Source organism: Equus caballus, chromosome X (assembly GCF_041296265.1).
Source record: "Equus caballus isolate H_3958 breed thoroughbred chromosome X, TB-T2T, whole genome shotgun sequence".
Taxonomy (NCBI): Eukaryota; Metazoa; Chordata; class Mammalia; order Perissodactyla; family Equidae; genus Equus; species Equus caballus.
Window position 1 is genome coordinate 32595128 of NC_091715.1, and position 23265 is coordinate 32618392.

The 23265-nt window shown below is 50.1% G+C and overlaps 1 long non-coding RNA gene across 3 annotated transcripts; it reads left to right on the plus strand.

The window, feature by feature from the left end:
- The first annotated feature begins 650 nt into the window (after positions 1-650).
- LOC111771445 (uncharacterized) lies at positions 651-23117 on the plus strand. 3 transcript variants are annotated; one of them, XR_002805306.2, is made up of 3 exons: positions 651-787; positions 1116-1284; positions 17086-17579. It is a non-coding gene; the product is annotated as an uncharacterized lncRNA (long non-coding RNA). The 3 variants fall into 3 exon arrangements; XR_011434821.1 differs by lacking the exon at positions 651-787 and adding an exon at positions 21698-23117 and having other exon boundaries at positions 906-1284; positions 17086-17187; XR_011434820.1 differs by lacking the exon at positions 651-787 and having other exon boundaries at positions 906-1284.
- Positions 23118-23265: the final 148 nt, after the last annotated feature.

Genomic DNA, 23265 nt, shown 5'->3' on the forward strand with positions numbered 1-23265 from the left:
TAAAATGGAGAGAATAATAAGAACTCCCTCACAGGGTTTTGAAGATTAAATGAGACATCCATGTAAAACACTGCAGACAGATTCTTGTTCAGAGTCGGAACTCAGTAAATGTTATACATTATTGTTGTATTGTCATGAATGATTTTTTTCCAAGGATAGTGCCAAGATTAACATCAGTTCTGGTTCTCCATGACAAAAAAAAATAAATCCAAATTTCTGAATAGTGGGGTCTGAATTGATGAGCTCTTCCGAGCATCTTGCTTTGCTACCAGCCCCTGTCACAGTAAATCTGATAAGCAATGTAGGGGGTGCGCACTCACCGACAATAGCCCTCAGTGGGGCTGTTGGCATAGCCCAGCCTTGGCTGCCGGCCTTGGTTGAGAGGAGGGCAGGGGCCTGGCCCCGGTGGAGCAGAGTCTCCGTGCAGTGCCCACGGGCCCAAGGAATTCGTGTATCCAGCTGGCCTCCCCCCTGCATATTCGCAGGTGGAGGGGAAACATCAGAATCCAATTTTTTGTCACCTTGTGAAATTATGAGCCTCCATTCCAGTTGTGTTGGTATCATCAGAGCACAGGGGACACGTGGGGTGATGGCTGTTGCTGGGTTACTCCTTGTAAGTTCAAACAGTTCCACATGCTGAATGACAACATATTTGCCGTGACCTGGGTAAATTAAACTGATGCTTCCTGCCTAGGTAGACTTTGACGTGATTCGGTACATCTGCTTCTGATGAAGGGCATGCCTCACTCAGTAAAGCAGGAAATAAAAAGGCAGCACTACCTTGCCGGTTAGTCTCCCTCCCTCCGTTCCTTCCTTATTCCCGTCCTTCTCTTCCCCTCCCCTCCCTTCCCCTCCCCTTTCTTCTTTTGCCCTCTCTCTTTCCCTCCCCTTCTTCCTTCCTTCACTCCTCTCTTCCTTCCTTCGCTCCTCCTCTCTCCTTTCCTCCCTCCTTCCTTCCCCTTCTGCCTTCTTTCTTCCATCCTTCCTTCCCTCCCTCCCTTTTCCTTCCTTCCCTCTGTCTCTTCCTCCCCCTCCTTCCACTTTGCTTCTCTCTCTTCCGTCCTTTCTTCTTTCCAACCTTTCTTTTTCTTCTCACTGTCATTTTTTTTTCTAAGAGGAGAAACGCCAGTGCAAGCTGCTCTGTGTTCTTGGCGCCAGACCCTGTTCTCCATGTGTACACAAGTCTGAGTCCTGTGTCCAAACAGAAGACAGAAATGTGATCAGGGCCGGGTACAGGAGGGGATTTGACAGGTCTTCTGCATCCCAAGTCTCCAAGATGCAAAGGTAAAGTCGGGCTCTTTTCTTAAAGGTTAAATTTCACATTCTAATTGCCTCACGTGGAGGCTGCTCTGAGCCGGGGCTTCCACAGTCGGCTTGGCAGCACTCCCAGCTCGCTGAAGCTTAGGTCTCCCGCCGAGTGCCTCCCTGCTTGCTCCAGCTCCATGAAAACTGAGGCCACAACAACAACAAATACCAACGGGCTGGGCAATAAGTGAGTCCGCAGTGCTAGGGGAATCCCATTTTAGCCCTTCATGCTTTTACCGAGTGGATGCTTGTTCCAGCTACTGTCACTCTAAGACTTGGTGGCTTAAAACAACAATTATTATTGTCTCTTGGGTTCTGGTAGTTGACTGAACTCATCTGGATGGTTCTCGCCTGGGGTCTCTCAAGCCATCGCAGCCAGATAGTGGCTGGGGCTGGAATCTTCCAGAGGCTCAACTAGGCTGGATCGCCAAGATGGTGCAGGCACGAGGCTGGTGGTTGATGGGAGCTCAGCTGGGACTGTCCGCCTGAATGCCTACATGTGGCCTCTCCATGTGGCTTGGGCTTCTCTCAGTGTGGCGATTGAGTTCCAAGAGTGTCCTAAGAGGGAGCGCAAGAAGCTGAACCTTCCAAGAACAAGCATCCAAGAAGTAGTATTCCAAAGGAATTAGGCAGAAGCTGGGCAACCTTTGATAACCGAGCCTAGAAGTTACATAGTAGCACTTTCTCCGTAATTGATTGGTTAAAACAGTCACAGAGCCCACGCAGACTCAAGAGGAGAGGACCTGGACTCCAAGTCTCAAGGGGAGGATGTCAAAGAATTTGGGGGACATATTTTAAACGTGCTACAATGTTAAAAAACAACAACTCTGCTCATTTTCTGTGGCTTAAAGGTCCTGATTGTACTGAAGTCTAAAACACCAGTCTTTCTCTGCTACTAATGCCAGCATCTGGAGGGGAAGCTGGAGGATTTGGAGGGAGGAACAAATGGCACATTTTACTGCTTCTCTTTCAGTTGTCCTTTTAGGGCATAGATAACAAACCGGAAATGCCCAAGATGAGTGTAGCCTGAAATGAGTTTAAAAAATTCATCCAATATTTTAAAGGTTGGAGATTTCACATAAGACTCTGAATTTCCAGCATCTCTTTAAAAAGTAGATCTGAGCTGAATGGCAGCTGCCCTCTTTAGACGGGGCTGATGTGCACCAGTTAGCCACAGTCCCCACCCATTCCTGTTGCCCCCAATACTAAGATTGGATATCAATACCCATTTATCTATATGGCTACACTGTTTGGGTTGTTTTTTTTTTTTTTTTTTTTTTGCTTTTATTTTTGTTTTAGTTAGAAAAACATTTATCTTGGTACCATATCTTTATCAAAAGTGGGAGAATACAACACTAGACCAAGAGGGCCGCATATCCAACACAAATGGGAAAAGACATTTTTAATGGGCATAGAAAACTTCCTATGTGTTTTTAATACACTCCAAAGAGGATCTGTGTTGATTGTTCTTGGACCCTTCCCTCTCTCTCCTCTTCCCTCTCTTCCCTCCATCTTCCCCATTTCCCCCTCTCCTCTCCCTCCCTCCTTCTCTTTCTCTTGCTTTCAATAGTTAGCGGGAGGATGGGGAAAGGCGATCAATTCTTGTTAATAACGCTGAATTGATTTCATTTTTAGTCTTATGCTATTACTTGAGTTAAAACAGTTTTTTCCTCTCCTGCTGTTTGTCTTTTACACGCCAACCAACAAAATAAACATTTGGGACCTCAAAACACTATCTTTGGTATAAGAGACAGATCAAAAGCCCTCCTGGCCAAGCCTAAAGCGGTCCCCCAAATGAGGTGGGTGGTCTGCTCTCCCCCGGGAGAGGCCCCTTGCCAGCGCAGCCCTGGGCCTTTGTGGCTGTGTTTACGTTCCAGGCCAGGAGAGGCAGCTACTCCGGAACAACCACTCCAACTGGTTGTTCAAAGTGCAGCAAACTATGAGACAACTGACAAGTGGTTTCTTTGGACTGACAACTCTGTCCTGGCCACATTTGGTGTTCAACACTTGGCTACAGAGTCCAGCCCCCTTGGCCTGAGAGAGGCCTGTCACCTTCCCATGCTTGGCTCGGGATTCTTCTGTTCCATCCACCATTTCCAGCCCTCATTTGATTGATTGCAGAAATCTGTTTTCTTCTCTCTCTCTCTTCCCCGGAGCTTGGGTCCGACCCTGTTAGCCCCTTGTTCGCGGTTCTCCCTGGCAGCACTTGGCCCTGGTTCATATACTGCAAATGAGCGTGTTCGAACTCTCTACTCCTTTAACACAGACAGCAGTCTTCAGAATGTCCCTCCTGGATTTCTTTGAGGAGGAGGAGTTCCTTTGAGAGGGAGCTGGTGGTCTTTCTCTGCAGGACAACCTCCCACGCTGGCTCACAGCGTAGTCCTGGGAGTCCCTGGATGGAGGAGCGTCCATCCTCCGGGGGCCTGGTACCCTACAGCAGCACCCATCGGGCACTATGAGGTAGAAGAGCCAAGGTGGGGAGTAGGGCCTGGTTCACTTGTCTCCATGTCAAAAAAGCAAATGTTTTGGCAGAAAATTTCCCTTCAAGAATGTTCCGATTTTTGAAGGAAACATTTTTCCAAATCATTTCCTCAGGGGAAACTACTCAGCTATCTCAGGGAGGAAAATATTCCCCCTTCTGAGCTCAGGATGCTACTTCGACTCATAGAGGAGATGTACCTGTGAAGTAGTGAAATTGATTTCCCGACTCCTGCGAGAACCAGCTTGCATGTGGGTGTGTGTGCATGTGCATGGATAGGCATTTGTGTGTGGGCATGTGTGTCTGTGCACACGTGTCCACGTGCATGTGAGTGTGGGGGGGTCTGCATTTGCTTGCATGCACGTGTGTGTGTATTCGTGATTGTACATGTAGGCACAAGGAGTGTGTGAGCCTGTGTGTGCATATGTGTATGTGTGTGTACACATGTGCACTCGTGCATCACAGAAGATCACAAAGGAGCCTAAAGGGAAAGAGGGAAGGCAAAGGCTGCTCTGCCGAGAGCCTACTGAAGGGTGGGATGCTGGAAATTCCGCACAGTGCCCTTGCTCCCATGCCTCGCCCACAACTCAATGCCCTCTGGCGTCTGGCCCCATAAAACCCAGAAGTGAAGTCATTTCATGTGTCCACATGCCCGTCACTGCCTGAGGTTGGGTCATCAGGGAAGCATGTGAGACTGTCCCCCAACCTACAGCCCCCACCACAGTGGGACCCCGCAGCCAGGTGTTTGCCCATGGTGCCCACTCTCACACCTGCTCAGAGCTTCCTAGACTTCACAGTGACACCTACTTCTGGGCATTTCCTATTTTATGACATAAAGAATCCTAAAATTTTGAAGTTGACCAAGAAGGAAATGATTTGAATTTAATGATGCGGGACAAGGACCCTAAATTATTTGAGCTTCTGTGTCCTCATTTATGAAATGAGGATGCTAATATCTTCTTCCTCAAAGGACTCAGCGTGTGTGCAGCTGGCTGGTAGATGTATGTAAAACTAGCCTATTACATGGACTGACGTGGATAGGGTCATAATGGGAAACAGAATTTTCTCCAACACCTGCCTTTAACCCTGTAACCATCTGCTCCACTCTCTATCCTTGGACATCTTTACCAGCTCCCATACCTTCCAGTAACCTTTGGGGATTGAATTGCCCAATCTGATCCACTCCAGCCTGGCCTCAGGTTTGGGGACCTGCCGTGGGAACAAGGAGGACAGTCTGTGCCTGCACCGTACCACCATCTCACACGCCTCCAGCCCCTTTCTTTGGCTATTTCTAGGTCTGCCTTCTTTCCTCTCCTAACGCATTGGAGTCTGGGAGGAGAGATGGGAGAAAAGAGCACCTTTCATACCTGACTAGCCCTCCCATAATCCCATCCTTGGGCTCTCTCCAAGGAGGGACCCAAATCATGTGCTCTCGTGGGGCATATTTATGGGCGCTTGGGAGGTTCCGCAAGGCCCTCAGCACTGCACCGTCCCTGACGACCTCACCCTCTAGCTGAGCTCACATGGCACCCTCTCAATTCCTGCCCATCCTGGTTCCCCCCACGAGCCCTCCCAGCTGAGGCCCCTCCTTCAGCAGGCAGCTTACCTCCTGCAGGGCTCCCTCAGGCCCGGGCAGCCCACTCCCTCTGACCACTCCAAGTCCTGGGAGTGCGATCTGGCTGCCCCTTCCTGTGTCTCCCTCATCTGCCATCATGGCTGATTCCAGCCACCCTTCCTCCTTCCAGATTCTTCAGGCAGAAAGCAGGCGCTGGTCTCTGCTCTCTTATGTCTCCAGCCTCCCACGGCCAGGTCAGGCTCTCCCAGGAATTCCAGGGCACAGGTGCGGGCAGTCCAGAACCCTCTGCAGCTCAGGATCACATCTCTGAGGAGAGTTGCCAGGTGCCCCTTCTGGCAGGCTCTCATTGTACAGATGACAGCACTTCTCCTAAAGACCCTGACTTGTGCTGGTGGCAGGGTATGTGGCGGGAAGTGGAACATGGGAAGAGCAGGAAAAACACCAGGTGCCTCCCTCCAGATGAACTCCCCTCCATACAGACACACACGCGCACGCGCGCGCGCACACACACATAATTCTCACATTTCTAGACAGTCAGCTTACAAAGGTTTACAGGCTCAGGAGGGAGATGTTCATGAGGCAATTTTTCACTCACATGAAGTTGAGTATGGTGGTTGAGAGTGCAGGCTTGGGGACAGAGTGTCCGGGTTCAAATCTGGGCTCTGCCGCTTCTCAGCTGTGTGCCTTTGGGCAAGTTACTTCACCTCTCTGTGCCTCCATTTCCATGATTGTGAATGAGGACCTTCCCTATAGGATTGTTGTGAGGGTTAAAAGGAGTTGCTATAGGAATGTGCTTCATAGTTCCTGGTACGTATTGGCTGCTCAATCTGTGATAGCTATTGTGGGATCCAGCCAGTTACCATATGAAATGCTAGGCACTTAGTATATAGTGAGCACTCAATAAGTATTAGCCTTTGGCCCCAATAAAGACATACAACATTTTGGGGCTTAAAGTGTAGATCTTGCAGTCCAACTTTAATTGACACTTTAAACTCCCAGACAAGGAGATCTGATCATGCCATTCTTCTTCTTTTAATCTTTTCGTCATTCCCCTTATTGGGGACCAAGATGTCACTTCCCTCCGGCCCACAGGCATGGTACTTAACTACTTGTCGTCTCCCTGGCTTGATATGCTCACTCTTGCCATCAGGCGTCTGCTCATGCTGTCCGCCCTGCTGGAAATGACTTTCCCCACCTTCTCCGCCACAGTAAACTCCATTTAATGTGACAGCCATGGGAGGGCACCACCCAGGCTTCCTTCCCGTGAAGAATGTTCTGGGAGGAGTGCTGTTTGTTGACAGCCCCCAGCTGCTGCCCCTTCAGGATCTGCAGCTACCAAGGCCACACTCTTCCCAGGCTGTTCCCATCCATGACTGAGCACGGTGGTGGCACCAGAGCCGGGCCATTCTGCCTGACACGGGACTTCTCTCAGGGGCAGTCTTTGCTCTGGGGCTCCGCATTGGCCTGGCTGAGATTTCCTCAGAGCTGTGCTGCTTCTGTGGCTCTTCCTATGCCATCCCCCTTCCTTCCCTCTCCTTTCTCGGGGGCCAGCCCTGCATCCCGGTCTAAAGGCTCTCCCTGCCTGTTCCCGCTCCCTCCGCCTTGGTCCTTCACAAGTGTCTAATTCCATCTTGGCGTCTGCTTCCCTGAGGACCTGAACTGACATGCTCTGCCATCAAGTCCCAGCTCAACCTTCACTTCTTGGAGGCATGAGAGATCCGCCTTCCCCCAGGCTTCTCTGGGCTCCTGGACCACCTTGTGACCACCTCAGCCAGAGCCCTTCTATTCTGCTATACTCATCCACTTCCTGTCTATCTCACCCAATAGCTGAGGGGAAGAGATCTTCCTATTACTGTCTGAATTCACAGTGCGTGATAAAATACCAGGTGAGCAGTAGGCACTTAAGGTTTGTTGAATGACTAAATGAATAGCGTAGGAAGCCAAGCTAGAGAACTTATGACGATGGAGCTGGGAGGATGTAAGCATGGGAGAAATTCTTCAGAACCAAGAAAAGAAAAAAAAGATTTAAAGAGCAATTTCCACATTGTTCAGGGATTTCAAAACCCTGAACTCTATGGCCTGACCATAATTCTAATGTTTCATGAACCAAAATACACACAACTCAGTTTATTGCCAATCCTTTTCTTCTTCTAATGACGATATCTCTCTTCTTTTAGAATGGAATTTGCTGAGAAAAATAGGACCGGCTTTAGAGCAATTTGGTCCCCAATTCTTCCAGAATTTGGAGGACCACTAGTTTAACCAAAGATTGCTTGATTTCAGAAAACTGAAGCCTCCAGAGCTAGCTAAAGTAAGGGCTCTTCAGGTAAGGAAGCTGGGCTCGTTCAGAGGCCCCAGGGCACACAGCCCAGGCAGGTCTCAGGACAAAGGGCAGCCAAGAGCTGGGAGGTTAGGAGCTGGGGTCAGGACCTCCTAGCCCGCCAGGCCATGGGCCTCTGTCCACACTTCTGCCTGACAGGCCCTCCTTCTGAATAAAACCAGCTGTTCGTCACTTCTCAGAGCTGGCGTCTGACTCAGGAGATCAACTAAACCCCTTCGGGGCCTGATCCCAAAGTGCTGAGAAGGGTCTAGCTTGGGCCCTCAGTTTATGGCCAGAGGGTGTGGTCTCAGAGCCATGAGTGGGGCTCTTGGGGTGACACTGGGAGACAAAGCGTGGACCAATGTGGAATGCGTGCAGCCCTCATCCCCACCTCACAGTCACAGAGCAGGCTGGAGAGGCAAAAGGGGCCCAAACCTCTCTGTGCCTCATTTTCCTCACCTCAGAGATGCAGGGCACGGAGAGCGCGACATTTGGACTCTGTTTTCCTTCAGAGCCCGTAAACCCCATCACTATGCGCCCCCTGCCTAGACTCTTTAAAGTAATACTCAGCAGCACTTTCCCCGTCACGTTCAGCAAAGCCATGAGCTCTAAAAAATATACTACATTTAACATTTGAAGGCAAATTTTTATGTAATTCCCTCATAATAACAAAAATCATTCAAAGCCACTTTACCGACAGAAAAGAAATATCTATGCATACACTTAGATCATTTAAGCCAAATGCCTTTTTAACAACATTTCTCAATTAAATATTCAGCAGCGATAATATTAAGTCTGAAGCATTTTTTCCAGTTTAAAAAAAATCTGAGGTGAAAGAATCCAAAATGTAGAAGATCAGAAATTAGAATGAAAGTACCACAGCGTCTGACGCTTGACCGAAAGGGCAGAACGACAGGTCAAAGCCGCCTCTCTCTGGATTTGCTGGCATTTAACTAGATGCAAAATGTCAGCACAGAAAATGGCTTGTTCAATGCAAATATTAACAAGAGAGGAGTGTGTCGGCGTGTAAATGGAGCTTCCGCGACCAGGGCCTTTCTGGCTCACCCCCCGAGGTCGCTCCCAGGCCACAGGGGAACTTCCTTTTGGCTTATTTTCACCCTCTTTGCTGGAGGTAAAGCTGCAGGGCATTTGCTTCATGAGAGAAAGGGCAAGCTGATGCAGGAACCACTAAGCAAGATGGTTTTCTTCGCTTGTGGTGAGGTCTCCTTGTTCTATTCTAGCCTATTCTAGCCTAGCCTAGCCTATGCTAGGCCACTCTACTCTCCACTCTACTCTACTCTACTCTACCCTATGTTATCCTATCCTTTCTATTCTATTCTATTCTGTCCCATCCTATCCTATCCTATCCTATCCTATCTTATCCTATCCTATCCTTTCTATTCTAGTCTATCCTTTCTATTCTATTCTATTCTATTCTATTCTATCCTATCCTATCCTATCCTATCCTATGCTAGGCTACTCTACTCTCTTCTATCCTATCCTGTGTTAGGCTACGCTACTCTACCCTATTCTATTTTCTTCTATCCTATCCTACACTGGGCTACTCCACTCTATTCTGTTCTATTCCATCCTCCCCTATCCTATGCTCCTCTACTCTATTCTTTTCTAGTCTATTCTGTTCTGTTCTAATGTTTCTCCTGCATGTGTTCCCAGGAGACTGGCACTTAGTAATTGTTAATTTTATCAAGACTGGAAAGAAGGAAGAAGAGTTAGAAAATCTTTTCCCTTTTTCCCCCTCTTTCCTGCAGTGAGGTTTGAGTGGTAGCTCAAGCTGTGCATTTAGCTCTCTGTCCTTGCTCTTCTCTGCACAGAGTAGTCTCAGAAATACTTTCCTTCTGGTGCCTTCCCCAGCTCCCTGCATTTGTGGTCTTGCTCTGAAAAGGGAAGCTTGCATATGAGTCTGACTCAGTGACAGGTGGCAATCTTAGGGCTGCTCTCTCAAATATTAAGAGCCTTGATTCGAGAGACACGGAGGAGGGATGTCTGCCCACCCCTGTCTGAGATGGCAGTTTGATGAGTCCACCGCTAGTGACAGTCAGACCCTCAGCGTGGCAGCCTCAGAAACTGGATGCTTTCAGCCCCCTGAAAATGGATTGGCTCACTCCCCCAGCTCAACAGAGACAAATCTACAAACCAGTATGACTAATCAGACTAATGCAGAGTGATGCCAAACATTCCCACCAGCCTGGCGATCGTATTGTCTGCTTATGAGCAAATGATATGGGCAGCCACGTTAGCTGACAGCGGCTTGGTGTTTGGAACAAAGTCTGGCTTAATTGGAGCATTAAAGGAATTGTTGAAGGGATATTAGATGGTTCATTCACCAAGTTGCCGGTAAAGCTACTGAATTAGCCTTGGAAAGCAGGTAGGATCAGAGGGCAGCTGGGGAGCCAGACTGAAGCCAGTAAAAACATCAGCTTGTACTGCCAACAGATGACAGACACTCCACTCCTTTGATCACTGGTGTCTGCTGAAAACTGGATGTTGCCGCCACCATGGCTGCTGCGAGAAAGAATTCTTCACTTTTCCTGGCTCCAGATCTATGGCGAGTATACCTAACGGGCTGAGCCTAAGTGCATGTGGCCTACCACTAGGAATGTTTGAAGGGCCAGTATTTCGTTTGGGTTTCCCCAGGGAAAAATCCTGAGATAAGAATTTGAAGGCAGAGTTTACTTGGGAAGTAATCCCAGGAAGTACCAGGAAGGAAGCCAGATATTGAGAAAGGAGAAAGGAGAAGCTGATAAAGGATGTCTCTTGGAGCAAGTACATCACCACTGTGGGCAACTGGAGCTCATTCTTCTCCGGGACCTCTGGGAGGCAGTAAAGACCCTCTTGGAGTTGTCCTACCTGAGGGGTGAGGATACTGGAGTTTTAAGCCACCAATTCCCATCTGTCATTGGTTGAGGGTGGCCTTAACTCCCAGGGGATGTCAACTTCCCTGTCTGTCCAGCTTGCCCTATGTGGAGAGTCACACGTGCTTGCGTTGGCACATATAGGAGCCGTGAGTTCCAAGAGCTTATGCGTGGGCACCATAGTGTCTGCTACAGTAAGCGCCGTGCATTTATAGCTGCTTGAATGACAGGGGGCTCTGCCTCCTACCTAGATGCAGAGAAAGGGGATTCAGATGCCGAGCAACCAAAACTACAACATTCTCTACAAGTGGATACCTTTTGCTTTATCTGCCAAACTCTCCTTCCCCCCCTTCCTCTGTCAACTGCCCTGGCCCCCAAAGCGTGGTGGTCCTTATGGGAGTGACTACTTTTTAACATGGTCACTGGGCTCTGCTAATTGATCCAGAGTGGCATCTGACCCATGAAGGGCCAAATCGGAATTCTTCCTTGGAGTTTTCTAAACTAGAAAGGAGCAGGTCTTTCTCAAGTGGCCTAGGATTTAAGATGCAAAATTCAGAAGCTCTGAATGGGCACACGAGAGAGAGTAAGATGCACACCGAGAGTCCCAGATTGGAGGGGAAGAAAGCATCTCAGCAGCATTCAAGTCCCTGGTATGAAGACTCCAGTCTCTGACAGGAAGGCTCAGCGCTTTCCCTGTCTTTCCCACCTTTCAACTTCCCTGGGATTCTGTGATCCAACATGTTGTCCTCTTTGCCTGTTTGCAACCAAAGAATCCTGACTAATATGGCGACCACAGAACTAGAAGGAAGGAGTGGGGTGATTTCTGCAGTTTGGGCTCCCCAGGGAGCAGACCCCAAGAGGAGCTGGCACAGGACGTCCCAGAAGTTTCTGGAGGAGAGCTCTTGGAGTGAACGCTGGTGGGGAGTGAGGGAAGCCGGATCCGGCAGAGGAGGAGCTCAAGCTGCAACACCTACAACTGAGAGGCCTCAGCCAACCCAATGGGGGCTTTGGAGCCGAGAGAGCCTTGCAGAGTTGTCCCAAGTTGGGCTGAGGGCCCTGGGCCTATGTACCCCGCAATGGTCAGCCACTGGATGCAGGCTGCCCTGGGAAGGGAGCCAACCTTGGAAGAGACAGCTCTCTGCAGCTGGGGCCCTCCCTGCAGGGGCAGACAGCTGAGGCATTTCTGCCAGTGGCTGTCTCAGCTGCTGGGGGAGTCGGTCCTGTGGTCCTGAAGGGGAACCTGGGTGGCAGATCACAGCATCCACTACAGCGACCTTAGAAACATCTCTCAGATAAGCCTGAATGAGGACTGGCTCCTAGCGGAGAGGACACGGTGGCTCGCTAGTCGTAATCATTTACTGAAGGCTCTAGGCTTAGGCCTCTGCAAGCATCGTGCTGGCTTGTCCCTCCCTGAGGCTGGAAATGCCTCCCTGTGCTACAGCCGGGGAAACTGGAGCTTAGAGAGTTTAGGAGCTGGGTTAAGACAGCAGAGCTAATAAGTGGCTGAGCCGAGATTCAAAACACACCTCAGACCTCACGGACACCCTCAGCACATTGTGTTGTGATTGTCATTGGGCTGCCTCTCTGCACTCCAGGCTGCGTCTCTGCACACCCACTGGTGTATCGCCGTCACCCCACCCAAGGGTGCTCAAGACATATTTCTTGAATGAAGATTAACTGGCCCTCTTTAGAGCTTAGCTCAGGTGAATCCACTGTCCCAGTTGGCGTGAACATCATGCCAGGCCTCCATCTGTTTTAAAGGATAGAAGGGCATTCCTTCTCTTTGGGGAGAAAGTGCAAGGATTTAAGGAAATGTTTCCGCAGTTGAGGCTACGGACGATCTGTTGACGTGGTCTGAAGGGTTGTAGGCTGTTTAATGTCCCTCTGTACCATCCATTCTGCACTTTGTACCGACTCAGCAAATTGGTATGAATTTAGGCTACTGACAAGGACCTTGGAAATAATGTGGCTTCTGCAGGTTTAAGAAAGGAAAGAACTTGAAAGCAGTCCTAACACAGTCTGAGATCATGACCTCCGCAATCCAGTGCCTCCAAGGACTTGGCCCGGGATGGACTACAGTGGCACGTGTGGCTTGCTTGCCTCTGGTGCCCCTGCCCGAGGGCTCCAAACCTGCCTCAAAGTGCCAGCCTGGAGACTCGGCGACCCTCACTGCTGCACCCCTGTATTTCTCCTTGCAGTCAAATGCCCGAAGCACGTTATCTCAGGGCAGCCTTCCAACCCCAGAGGCACTGTTGCTTCTCTTCCGTGGCTTGATGTAGGGGGGCAAGCAGACTCTGGAATTAGAAGACTTGAGTATGACTCTGACTTGGCCATGTACTGACTGGGACTCCACATTTCCCAAAGAAGACCCATTGAGTGCTAGCATCCTACTACATGTTAAATAGGAACAGTGTATCAGGGAGCTCTTGCCACTAACAATGATGCTGGATTACAAGCAACCCCGAAACTCAGTGGCATACAATGGTCAGCATCTATTTTTTACTCATGCATCTGCAGGTTGGCTGGGGCTGTTCTGCTCCATGTGTCTCATTCTGGGGTCCAGGCTTGAGGGGCAGCAGCCCCCCGGGCATGTTCTTCTCACAGAGACTGGCAAAGCACAAAGGCCAATGGAGAAGCCTAGGGTTAAAACTGGCATGCTGTCACCTCCACCCTCATTCCATTGGCCAAAGCGAGTCACATGGCCAAGCCTTTCATTCATGGGGAAAGGAGGTCTACTCTTTCCATGATGGTTTAGAGAAAGGAAGTGAATTGTTGTATAAAAATTTCATCTGCTACACTGCATGGGGAAAAGGTTCCATGGTCGAATAAATTGAGATGTTTTTTAAAAAAGCCAAAAAGAGTTGAAGTGTTAGAAGTTTGGGAGGGGTGTCAATTAATTTTAAAAAAACGGTCAGAGTTCTCAGAGCCTTTAACGTATAGGTCTGCTCTGAACCTCCAATTGGGAGGTAAGGAATGTAATGTTTTCTAACATTTTTTCCGCCATGCTGCAGTGTTCTACAGAAGTCGCTTTAGGAAAGGTTGCCGTAGACCACGGTCAAGTCACCTAACCTCCCTGCGCCCCGGGGAGCCAGGCTGTTTTAACAGGAGGAACGCTATCTGCCCTGGAGGATGCTCTGGTGATCCCGTGAGACAGGGTGTGTGCAGTGTTGTAGCACAAGGTTGAGGGCACATGTATGCCAATTCACCAGGGAGTTCAGCCCGTCTAGAGACCCCATAGTCAGAAAGAGGGCTCCCTCGCATGGGACAGGCCAGATCCAAGCCACTGGGCATTCATGCACTGGACTGGGCAGCAGAATCAGCCATAAAAACGGATGTAAAGTTGCCCTGAACTCTGACAGTGGTGACACGCAGCAGAGGCCCCACAGATGGAGGAGTGGTAGGGGTTACAGGGTTCCGGGGTTCTGTGCGAGCAAGTTTTGAGAGACTCCAGGTCAAGCTGGTGTGGCTACAGCTGGGCAGCAACGTTTCAGGGAAGGTTCCAGTGGGACGCCGGCCTGAACTGACCCCTCCTCCTGACCCCAAGGAAAGGCCTTCAGGTCAGAGATCGGGAGCCCCAGTCAGGTTGTAGTGCCCTATGGGGCAGGAAGCCATGCACATCACAACACCCCAGGCCCCCGAGCACGGTCTGGTTTCAGTCAGAACCCTGTCTTTTCTCTGCACCCTCCAGAAGTCTGTGTCCTTTTGCTTCTGTCCCACCCCCTCCCAGCCAGTGGGAGACCTGGTCCTCTTTGCCTTTATCTTAACAAAGCAGGACCGTCCCTTCCTGTGGCCTCCACAAACAATGAAATACCAGAGTCATTAGCATAAGGACACGGAGGCAGGAACAAAGTTCACAGAAGATTTCCATTCCACTCAGGTATGAGGAGGAAATTCTCCACGGAATGGCATGCTTCTCCTTAGTTACACATGTGGTTTGTGTTTCTGTGGAAAAAAAAAAAAGTCTCCAGGTGCTGTTCTCGAAAATCTCACCCCCATCCCCGCCTTGGCAGGCTCCCAACTGCCCAAGTCTGTAGACGTGCCAGGGCTGGGGCCGACAGCTTCGAGCATCTTCCACAGCGCCCCCAGGAAACACAAGAGACTGCTCTACACAGTGGCTTTTCTCCCATCAAAAACACTCAGATATTTGTCCTCTGCACCTCTCGGGGTTGTGTCTCCTATTGTTCATCGGAACAATATTTTCGGGTTTCTCGCTCCATTTAAGGCAGGGATCCTCACCCTAAAATCGCAGGAAATGCGTCTCGGAGGCCTCCAGGGCTGTGCCGTGAGCTCCAGTGTCTCTGAGCGACGAAGACGGCGCAACATCATTTCGCTGTTGTTCTTGTGTTTCGCTTGTAGACATTTTTAAAGGAAACAGACACGGCATCTTTTTCCTTTGGGAAAATATCTTGGGAGGGAAATGAAATCCTGGAAATATGCAGATGCGTCCTTAAAATGAAAACATCTCAGGGTGGAAAAAAGCTTGTAATAGTCAGGTCTTCCTCCAGGCGTCTATTTGAAGGGAATAGTGTTGGAAGGAAAAAGCAAGAGAGCTGGGCCCTTAGGATGGCCCGACGATGAGGGAGCGAGCAATAACCTGCGACTTTACGGTTCCATAAAGGTGCCCAGCTCTGCTACTTAACCAGCCACGTGACTTGGAACAAATTACCCAATCTCCCCGTGACTCAGTTTCCTCCTGTATCAAATGTAGACTCTAACATACCCACTTCATGGGGTTGTTATGAGAATTAAATGAATCAAGCTTCATACAGCTCTTACCACAGTACCTGGTATGTAGTAAGCACCAAGTGTTTGTGAAATAAACTCCAGGAAGAGGGCTACCCTGAGAACATAACGTGGGCCAACACCCAGGACATCCTGGGAAGACAAGCAGCATTCATCTTTCTTATCATTGCTTTGTCCTTACTGGCTTCCCCCACCACCTCCGTTTTCTCCGTGCTCTTACCTTCACACAAATGCCCTCTCATGCTGCCTTTGCGTGTTCCACTTCCTTCTTTCAAAAGGGAAAATGAGAAAAGAAAGAAAATACAATTCTAGGAATGATAGCGAGAGGACTTGTATTTTAATGGCAGAGAAAATATAAAGTCAAAGGAATGAACCTCTAATTGTAGAATTTGTGGTTGCTGGTGAGGGGACAGCTTGGTGAGGCAGAGGTGGCAGAGCTGGGCAGGATAGGAGGCGAGGAAAGAGGCTCAACCTAAAATCCCTCCATGCAGGCAGCTGCCTATTGGACCTGCCAGAAATGCCAGCCCCTCCTGTGTGCAAGGAAACATGCTTCTCTGGAGGTCAGTCCCACTCCGAATGGAAGGAAACCCACTCATGCCCTGAACTGGTTCTCCCAGTTATGGAAAAGGCCCCCAAACATCCCCTGATTGGCATACCACAAAAGCCGCATCCCCGCGGTAATGGTGATGATAATAGCATTGGTAATAGCTGCGATGCAGCTGTTACTCAGCCTTGTGCATCTTCAGAGCCTCCTGGGGATTGGCTATGTGCTAAGAATAGTCCCAGCGCCAGCACTCAAGAACAATAGGCCGACCAAAGTGAGCCCCGCAACGCGGGATCCTGCTTGCCGAACCGGCTGCCAGCCGTGAGGGGCGGGACAGAGATCTGCTGAGTGTGCTGTGTCCAGGAGGATCCTCGGCTGTGGGTTCAGGCCGGGGAAACCCTGGAAGAAGGGCCAGGAAGGGATTCTTCTAAGCCATAGCATTCAGACTAACCCCGCTGTCAAATCCCACCTGTGGCCTGGCTCCTAGGACCAGCTCCCTCACTGACTTCACCGCCCGGAGCTGAGAGAGTCAGCCGCGTGCTCCATGACTGGCGTGGAGAAGACGTAGTGCCGCCGGGATAGCGTTAGCTATGAGTGACGGAAGATGCCATTGAAGACTGGTTGAAGTTTCTTTCTCTCTCATGTAAATAAGGTTCCAAGCTAAAAGGGTGACTTCAGAAAGCCGACAGGATCCAGGCTACTATTATTATCATTATCATTGTATCACTGTAATTTGCGTGAAATACACAGATCATGAAGGTACAGAGTTTGACGAGTTTTGACAGATGTGTACAGCGTGTAATCAACAACCCAGTCAAGATATAGGACGTTTCCATCATCTTAGAAAGTTTCTTCGTGCTCCTTCTGGTTGACCTTCGCCTCTCAGGGAACCACTATTCTGACATCAATCCCCATGGAGGGCATGGTTCTGCCGTGTTGTCATATGTATCAACAGTCTGTTGAGTTTTGTTGCTCAGTAGTATTCCATTGTATGAATACACCACAATTTGTTTAATCACCTGTTGATGAGCATTTATATCGTTTCCAATTTGGGGCTATTATGAGAAAAAGCTGTTGTGAACATTTGTCTGCAAATCTTTGCGTGGGCACAGGTTTTCATTTCTCTTGCGTAAACAGGAGTGAAGTTGCTGAGTATAGTGTAGGTATATGTTTAATTGTACAAGAAATTGCCAATTTTCTAAAGTGGTTCTACCATATCAGGCTCTTTCTATCTTGCTCCTCTAGCATCCTCCAGACATGACTTCTACCTCACGGTATTCCATGGCTGCCTGAACTCCAGCCATCATATCCACATTCCAACCCACAAGAAGGAAGATGGAGGAAATGGTATGCTTCCTTCACTTTGCTAACACTTCCCGGAAGCTTCACATAATACTTCTGGTGACATCCCATTAGCTGGAACTTAGTCACATGGTCAGGCACGGATCATTTCTGTCTTGCTCGGGAAGGTTTCTCCAGAACTTATCTTGGGCCTTAGCTCATGGGATGGGCTCAACAAATGCTTGTGAAATAGTGGAAGGAGGGAGGGAAAGAGGGAGAGAAGAAAGAAGAGAAAAACAGCCATGGCAGCCAGCCCCATGACTTGAGAAAGTTCTCTGGGATCATTATGCTCATCTGACAAGAGGACTGTTTTTAAAGGGCTTTCACAATGCTTCAGTTAAGTTGTTTCAAACATCTCTTGGATGCCATTAAATGTCATTGTGGGAATTGTCAAGAAAGTCCTTCCGTGGTCTGATAAGTAAGGGACATTTTGACTTTGTTATCTGATGTGGATAGTTTGGGAATTTTGTTTTCCAATGTAGAGTAGGATGTGTGTGTGTGTGTGTGTGTGCACTCGTGTGCATGCACGTGTGCATTCACTCACACAGGAAACCTGCTTTGGACCTTTTCCTGTCAGAGTCTCACAATCCGCGTGGTGATAAACGTGTTGTCATCGAGAGCTTGTGCCTTGGATATTGAAATGAGGACGGAAACGCCGGAGGGGAGGGAAAAAAGAGCGCCAGCCAGGTTGTCTGGGAGCAGAGCTGCAGCAGGCAGCGGGAGCGGCGACTTGCGACAGGGCTCGGTGTTTCCAGCCGGGTGCCCCTTCAGCAAATGAGGGGGTCAGCGGGTTATGTTATTTTATGGTACAAAAGCAGATACGGTCCGCTGCCTCCGCTCTACCCTGATAATTTTGTTTTCCTGGCGGGTTTGCCATCAAGGATCTGACATGCCATTAGGTTTTTATCTCTGTTGCCCAAGGAGGGGCAATGGCGAGCGGGGTCTGCTTTTCATTAAAATGAGACTGGGCACACTAGCACTTCTTTGAACAAAACAAGCACGGTTCACGAGCAGGTTAGGGGGAGGCGGGGCAGAGGGAAGGTTATTAGTTATTACCTCCGCTTCCTTACGGGAGTGGGGGCTTCTCTCCTGCGGGATTTGGCCCCCTCCCTGGGGGGCCGAGAACTAATTCTGCGCTCAGGCCACGATCCCCAGGCCCGCCTCAGAAGCGGCGCCTTCTAATCATGCCCAATCATCGGGCTGATGCTGTGACATCAACTAGTATCCATTAGGGAACGGGCTGACACCAAGGAAGGCATGTAGCTTACAATCTCGGCCGGCGCAGGAGTCGCAGCCCTAGAGGTGAGAGGCACAAATCTGCTGGAGGGAGCTCAGCTAGGGCAGCTCGCCCCATCCCACCAGAGACACGGGCCTCCTGCCTGCTCCAAAGCTTCTGCCAGGGTTTCTTGCCCCAAGGGACAACAGTGTCTGGGAGGGCCTGTGAACAAGAGGGAAGACTGGGGCCCTGGGCTGCAGTCAGCCCGAACTGGCTTTGCGCCTTGTGGAAGCCCCTGGTCCATTCTAGGTCTTTCATCTGCATTGCTTTCCCTACAGCAGAACAAAACAAGCAGAGGCATCCACTCAGTAGCAAGTCGGAGGGGAAAAATCTTTTGCAAATATCTCCGTTTTTTCTGTTGAGATGCAGGCGATCATGGCGGTGTCAGGAGGGGTCCCAGCTGTTTATGGTGCTGACAAAAACAGCCCGACTGACTTGAGTCGTTTCTGCTCGGGGCTGGTTTGGTCAACCCAAGCACACCAGGCCACCTTTTTGTGTGGTTCCCATCAGCAAAATCACACCGCACTGATGCTCAGTGTGGCGGGTCGGGCTCCCATGAAATGTTGTCATCATAGCTGGTGGCACTCGGAACCTTCCTCCCAGCCAGCGTCCCCTGCCTCCTTCGCCACCACCCTCCCTCAGCCTCCTCCGCTGCTGGGCATGATTTATAAGCTCGGAAATCCTCCTGATCCCTGGGATCTGTGGTTGACTTCACCCAAGAATTCGGAGAGCGGCACCCTCTCCCTCGCAAAGTGAATTATAACACGAGCATAGAATATTGATTCCAGGCGTGTGGAATTTTAATCCGCAAGTTCCCACGAAACGCTCCTGTCCATGGCGAATTGGCCCAGCCTTTCGAGCAGCGAGGAGCGATGACCACCACCGCCCCCCACCCCCGGCCACCACTGTTTACAGTCACTTGGGGGGCCTCTGAGTCCTCTGCATCTCCCTCTCTCGACTTGGTGTCTGCTCTCAGGTGCTGCGTGCAACTCTGGTTTGTGTTTCTGTGGAGCCTGACATCCATCGGGCATTTTGAAATGCCCCTGCTGTCAGCAAAGCTGAAGCCAGGCTGCCGTCTTCAAAATGTCACCAGCCATTAACTGCGAGCAGGGATGAATTATGCTCATCACCATCGCCAGGTGCCCTGGGAAGAGCAGCTCGTGGAGGCAGCCTGCCGCGCCCTGTGAGGGAACTCCTGCTCCGTGTGCTGCCCCAGGTGGTCCTGGACTGCCAGCCCGGGTTTCCAGAGACGCGGCAGCTCTATTTGCAATTAGGGTGGGCTTTATTGGGTATTAGCCCCTATGATATGCCAGGCCTTGTGCCCAGCACTGTGATCCCAATAACTCCTCTTATTTCTTGGTTACAGTTGAGAATTGAGAGGCTCAGAGCTGTTGGGTACGCTGCTCAAGGTCACACAGCTTGTGTGTGGCAGAAACACATCTGCCACCAGGATCTGCCTACTTCTTCTTATTCCAGCATCACACCCAAAGAAGCTTCTGCCAATCTTCTGCGTGGTTTTGACAGCCTGCCCCAATAAGATCACTAGGACGAGGCACCCACATTTTAATGATGATACAGCTGGAGCCCAGAGAGGTTAAGTGACCTGTGCAAAGACACACAGCCACGTAGTTGGAGGGAGAGCAGGCACTATAACCTAGAATGCCACAGACATTAGTTGAGTGTTCCCAGTCTGCCAAGTTTGTGCTAAGCTTTGGGGACACCCAGCTGAATAAGATCAGAAGACTGGCGCCCACATGGGGCAGACTGCAACATACGCGATTATATGCAATTCCAAGTGTGGAATATTATTTGTCTGGCGTGTGGGGAAGGAGCCCAGGGTTGGAGTGAGTCATTCACGGAGGAGGTGACATTCGAGTTGGTCCAGGAAGGATACAGAGGAAGGAACCTGCTGCAAGGAGAGCATCCTGCCCTGCCCCGCCCCGCCCCCGCAAACCTTTCCTTCTGCTGGGCGGCCATTTTGCTGTAAACGTCAGCAAGAGAATGTCAAACAGCCTGTGCCATCCGCTAACTCAGTGCTGTCCAACAGAACTTTCTACAATAATGGAAATGTTCTAGAGCGATGCCGTCCACCATGTTGGGCGCATGCCCTACTGAACACTTGAAATGTGGCTAGTGAGGCTGAGGAAACAAATTTTTAATTCTCTTTACCCTTCATTTATATTTCAGTTTAAAAAGCCACCTGTGACTAGTGGCTCCCATCTAGGACCGCCCAGCTCACAGGAGCCTGTCACACACCCAGCTGCTCCCAGCGTTCCCTTGGGAGAATGGGTCACTGCCACCAGGAGGCAAGCAGGAGGGCCGGCTGTGGTTGCTGGAGGTCCGCCCCGGGTGTGGAGCCCTCCTCTCTCTCTAGGAGAGGCAGGGGAGTTGCGGGCCCTGGCTGTGGCGGGGAACACGGCTGCGCGGCGCACCCCAGGACCAGGGTTCTGGGACAGCGCCGTCTCCATGTTCACTCCATCAAGGGCACTTGCAGCAACCCGCTGCGCCCCCGCCCCACTGGAATAACCGCCTCTAGCTTCGAGTCGTCTTTTCCCTACATGTTCACGGCGGCAATGGGGAAAAGAGGAAAACACGAATACAGAGGGCACTAGAGCCAGGACCTGACCCCTTCTCACGACCCCCACGGCGGCCACCCTGCTCCTACTGGCATGGCATCTGCTTCTACAACAGCCTCCTCATGGGGCTCCCACTGCTGCCCTTGCCTCTCTCTAGCCCGTTCTCTCGAAGCCCTAAGCCAGATCTAGGCGCTCCCGGCTTGTAACTCTGCACTACTGCCCGTCTCACACCAAAGCTGAAGTCCTCATCGTGGCCTGCACAGCCCATACAGTTGGCCCCACCCACCCTGGCCTCTCTGACCTCATCTATTCCTCCCCCTCCCCCGCCACAGGTCTGTCCCAGACGCATTGATGTCCTTGCTGTTCCCGTAACGTGCCTGGCACAGCCTTCCTCAGGCCATTTGCACTGCCCACCTCCCCTGCCTAGAGTGCTCTTCCCACAGAGAGTGGCATGGCCCACTCCAGATCTTCCATCGTGCCTTTGTTGGAGTGCCCCCTCCTCGGGGAGGCCTTCCCTGGACACCTCTTTAAATGCACGATGCCACCCCTCCCCCAATATCCCTTCCATTTGCCTGGTCTCTTTTTCTCCCTAGACTTAGCACCTTCTGCCATACTAGATTTTACTTACTTAATCGGTCTGTTATCCATTTTCCTCCCCTTGAAGGTGAGCTCCATGAAGCTGGGGTCTTCTTTCTGTTCCATACTCCACTCAACCCTCAGTGTCTAGAACGCATCTGGCACAACGTAGGCTGTCAAGAAATATTTTGGGAATAAGAGAATGAGGGACTGAATGAATGAAAATCACCCATATCTCATCACCCAGAGAGAATCATTGCTGCGGGTTGGCTGTATTTCCTTCCAGACTTTCTTCTATTGAGTCTCTTTTTGACTGAGTTAAGTAGGAGTCCTGTGGTCACCAACAGGGGGCTGAAGAGAGCAGAGAGACAGCTGCTGTAAGAACTCTTTCAGGATCTGTCTCTGCCTGCGATCACCTTGGCTGGCCAGAAATCAACGCTTTTCGTTTAGTAGGATGACCTAAACTAACCAGACTCACAAGAACCTGATGGATAAAACCAAAGACCACCTTACTAATCCCTCCCCCTTTCCACTGATCCTGCCATCGAAGAACACTGCACTGGAAACCAGAGCTTCACCTGGAGGAGCTGGGATTTGTTGATTGCCCACAGGGCTGAATTCAGATTTTAGAGACCTCCAAGCACTGAAAAGATTATGGCACCCTGCACCGTCCCATGTGTTATTCAAAGTATAAGTAATGCTCAACCATAAAACAATGAAATTGCAATGAAGACAACGTTCCAATTTTTTCCCCTATGATCACTTCAGTGCTTTTAAAAATATATATTAAAAATCAAATTGCTACTTTTTTAAATTGTTTTTTGCTGAGGAAGACTGGTCCTGAGCTAATATCTGTGTCCATCTTCCTCCACTTTATGTGGGACGCCACCACATAGCAGTGCTATGTCCATGCCTGGGATGCGAAGCTGTGAACTGCGGGTTGCCAAAGTGGAGTGCGCAAGCTTAACCACTACGCCACCAGGCCAGCCTACAACTTGCTTCTTTTAACAATCACCTTTGTTCCTTCTGCTTTGTTGGTGCCTTGGGCATGTGCTCGGGATTCCTGTGGGACAATTTAGCTCTGACTGTCACCCCAGCATGCTTTTCCCTACCCTTGCAACAAAAGGACACTGATTTTTTCCCTTGGGGGACTCCTCCCTCATTTTCAGCCAGGGTGATTTGTGGGGTGGACCTCTCCTCCACCTCCAGGGGCAAGGTCAATGACATGTGAGGAGAAATTTGGTGGGACTTCTGAGGAAGCCCCCTGGGCAGTGTGATGTGAGGATACTTACGATCTGGTGCTGGGTAGCATTCTGTTATCATAAAGGTCCTGAAGCAAGTAGGGGCTGCCACATGGGGTTGGAGCCAACATGGCATAATTCAGAGAAGAGAGATGAAGGTGCTTAGTAGCATGCTTTGTGCTTCTGGATCAAACTTTGCCTGAATCCCACCTTTCTGCTCAACTTTTTTTCAGTTATGTGAGCCAATAAATTCCGTTGTGGTGTATGTTAGTTTGAGCTTTCTGTCACTTAAAACCAAAAGATTTCTAACACATATACCTTGGAAACATGAATCATAGCCTAGAGAATTGAACAGACTTCAGCACCTTTCTAGATATACTAAGACTGTTCTTATACTAAGACATATTCTTACAAC